The sequence below is a fragment of the Microtus ochrogaster genome, chromosome 17 (assembly GCF_000317375.1).
Source record: "Microtus ochrogaster isolate Prairie Vole_2 chromosome 17, MicOch1.0, whole genome shotgun sequence".
NCBI lineage: Eukaryota > Metazoa > Chordata > Mammalia > Rodentia > Cricetidae > Microtus > Microtus ochrogaster.
In genome coordinates, this window is record NC_022019.1 from 16,029,584 (window position 1) to 16,033,215 (window position 3,632).

The window sequence follows — 3,632 nt, forward strand, 5'->3', positions numbered from 1 at the left end:
TTGCTCTCTCTCGCTCTCACTCACTCACTCATCTCTTCCCTGGGCCTGTGAGCTAATTGGAGAAGGAGGGGGAGGAGGGGGACGCTGCTCGCCTTCCCCGTTATCTGCAGCAGTCCTGGGTGACTAATGCTCCCAGTTGGTGAAAAGGCAGTGTAATCAAAACATTTTTTTTTTAGTCCTTAAAGTTAGTCATTCTTCCAGAGTGGAGGAAGGGGGGGGGGGTGAGCGCACAGCAAGCACCATGAAATGCAAGCAAGCTGAGAGGCTCCTACTGTTGGGCACAACCGAAGCTTGTGCTCTGGCGGCTCCCTGCAGATCTAAGGTCCAGGTGCCTCCTCCTTGGGGCCCTTGGCTAAGCTTCCTCCACACCCTTGTTTGTCCCGACTCTCCTTGACACCTGGGTGGGTTAGGGGGCCCCTGAAGGTCTTCCAGGCTGAGTCAGGAGATGCCCTTTGCTCTCACCCTGCCAGGTGCTGCCATCTGCTGGTGGCAGCTTTCCAAAGGGCAGGAAGCATACATAGTAAAGTGTTTTCTGTTAGGGCCTGGTCACGTGCTGGCCCTTCCAAATTGGTACTCCTTCTGGCCCATATGCTGGCTTGAGACCCCACTGTACCTTGACAGAGCTAAAGACAGTCGGAGGTGGCAGGAACTTTGGGGGGTCACTGAGGAGAGGTGATATACTCAAGCGGTAAACAGGCAGAAGCAGAGCTAGGTTGTCCAGGTTGGAGTCTTTTTCTTCGTCATTCCATGGCTGTGCTTACCTGTATGAATGACATAAAAAAATGACAACAGTGATAATGCCACCTACCTTTGAGGGTTGTTGTAAGGATTAAATGATAGTTGCCTAGGATAGCACATGGCATAGCATGCACAGTAACTGTCAACATAACATTATTTTGGTCTTATTTGACAGCACACATACCACCTTACCCGCTTTGCTCATTCATGGCAGGCATTACTAGTCAATCACAGAATGTCTTCACAAGCATTCTAGACAGCTAGTAATAGGCAGTCTAAACTGACATGTGGAATGACACCCATTTGCCAGCCTTGATTTAGTCTGGACCCCTCACATTGGGTCCAACACCCTTGGCTGTTGCCGAGATAATAGGCTGCTCTCTACAAATGAACATCAAAGCACTGTTGAGGAAGATGAAGCCCATGGGAAGAAAAGTAACTCTCAAGCCACTTGGAGGCAGAGCCAAGACCCAGCAGGTGTTCCTAATCCTGATTGGTGCTTGCAGCCTAGCTTCAGAGAGGACACTTCACCCTGACCTTTAAGGAGTCCATGTGGACTTCCCATCCTCCACAAATTCTTGCTCTGATGTCCTCATCTTCTGCCACTCTGGCTTGTCATCCCATGTCATTGACTTTTGGCTTCTCAGGAAACTCCGATCCGGTGAACCCTCGTAGGCAGGTGCAAAGATGGGAGAGTGTTACCAGCCTGGGTTTTGGTCTGCTTCTGGGACCTCCTTGAGGCTAGCATAGTAAAAGAGTTGGACCAGCCATAAACTTCATATGGAAAAGGGCTGGGACAAAGCAGGATGTACCATGTCCTGAGACAGGGATCCATAGACAGCATTTGTATATTCTGAGTTAAAGACTCCAGGGAGCTATAAATCAGTTCTTCTATAGCTTTGTTCATGAAATAGACCCGTGCCACCTGACATCTGGGGAAGAAGCAATATTTACAAGGCTCGCAATCAGGGGCATAACCTCTCTATGAAGTACCTCCACTCTCCGCTTCAACTCACAAACCCCCTCTGCTCCTTCCCACTCCTTGGAAGAGGTAGGATCAACCCGTATTGAACCGTCTTTTGGTTTGAGAAAGGGAAGGCATAGGTTCTAATCCTGCAGGCCAGGCTTTCTTCCACAGTGAGACATATGCACACATTCCTGCGCACAGCTACCTGGGAATGAGTGCCACTCACAGGCAAGCCCACAGAGAGAACTTCAAGATGGACAGAACAGGAAGAGATCTGATTGTCCACCCTCAGCCGAAAGAAGGCCAGGTCCAGCTCAGAGACTTCCAGACACTTTCCAGAGACAGACCCTGGGAAGCCTTCTCCCAGTAACCTTGAAGGTTTTACTGATTATGTTAGAAGTCCTGGGTGGGTGGTAAACAAACAGCCCCAGTTAGACCACGGGCTGAATCCTTTTCTCCCAGAAGATTCATATTTAGCTCCATTCTCAGACATCAATGATCGCTCAGACCCGCTCATTTCTCTGGGCTAGTCTCTCTGTTCGGGTCCTGTTTCCTCTGTCATATTTCCCACGGGCTTGGAGAACGGTGGTTCTCAACCTGTGGGTCATGACCCCTTCTGGGGCAGAGGTCAAACAATCCATTCATAGGGGTCGTATACCCTATGTGTCAGATATTTACATTATAATTCATAACAAATTGCAGTTATGAAGTAGCAACTAAAATAACTTTATGGTTGGGGGTCACCACAACATGAGGAACTGTATTAAAGGGACACAGTATAAGGAAGGTTGAGAACCACTGCTCTCGAATCAATGTAACAGTGACCCTGGGGACTGACTGAGGGAGACTTCAGCAGTGTTATCCCTCTAACCCCCCTATAGATGAGGGGCCAATGACCAGGGAATTGATGTGACTTCTGTGAAATGGGCCGTGCTGCCAGAGAGGGGAATAGAGCCCTCAAATTCTTCTGACTCTTAATCCAGAGCTCATCCGTTCTTATCCTGCAAAATGTGTCTGCTACTCCACCCCACAACCCCCAAACGGACTTCCCTTGGTGGGCAGCAGTGGCTTAGGCTAAAACTTTTGAAAATATCTATCACTATGGGCAATGTCTGAGGGAGGCTGAGTGTGGGGAAGGGAGGAAATGGGGCAGAACCATCTGTAGGTGCTGGAACATCGAGAGACTCATAAAGACGTTCTACCCCCTTCCGTTCATCTTCCCTGTACAAAAAGCAATAAGGACCAAGACCCTCCCCACCCAATCTCTCTGCCCGAGCTGTGCTTCAAGGATTCTAGGTCTTCACTAAGACGCTCCTGTGCTCATGCTTGCTCATTCCCTGGGGGGAAAAAAGGCGTGGTGATGGAGCTAATCTACATGATGATTTGGGGGGCCCATCTCCCACTGAAAGACACCTACTCTGCTACCATTGGAGCCTTTTTAAACTAAACTAAGAACCATCCCTGTTCCTCTTACTCTGAGGTTCTGTGCCCTAGGAATTTGGGACACATTGAATATACCTTCTGCTCTAGGTCACAAGGGCTTAGCTGCTCCCCAGGTCCTGCCTACCACCATTAAGGTCCATCTGAAGAAAGAGAATTCCTAGAGAGAAAACCAGGGGGTAGGATCTCACTACTTGCCTTTCTCGCTTGTAAAACAGGAACTTGGGCAAAGAAACACAGTTCAGTTCAGAAGTCTAGGCAGTTTGTGATACGCTAAGGCTCTGAACACTGGTGCCAAAGACAACTCAGCTGTTTGCCTAGCTCTTATTCTTCTACAACCCCATGTACAGCTCCAGGGCCCCCTAACGGGCTGCCCAGCACCTTGTTCTATATTCTAGCTCTTCTTCTTCTTCTTCTTCTTCTTCTTCTTCTTCTTCTTCTTCTTCTTCTTCTTCTTCTTCTTCTTCTTCTTCTTCTTCTTCTTCTT

General features: G+C 48.8%; 1 protein-coding gene across 1 annotated transcript in view; it reads left to right on the forward strand.

Annotated features, from left to right (window-relative positions):
* The window catches only part of Bin3 (bridging integrator 3), a 60,424-nt gene that overhangs the window by 18,580 nt on the left and 38,212 nt on the right, over nucleotides 1–3,632 (forward strand). The window lies entirely within an intron of this gene.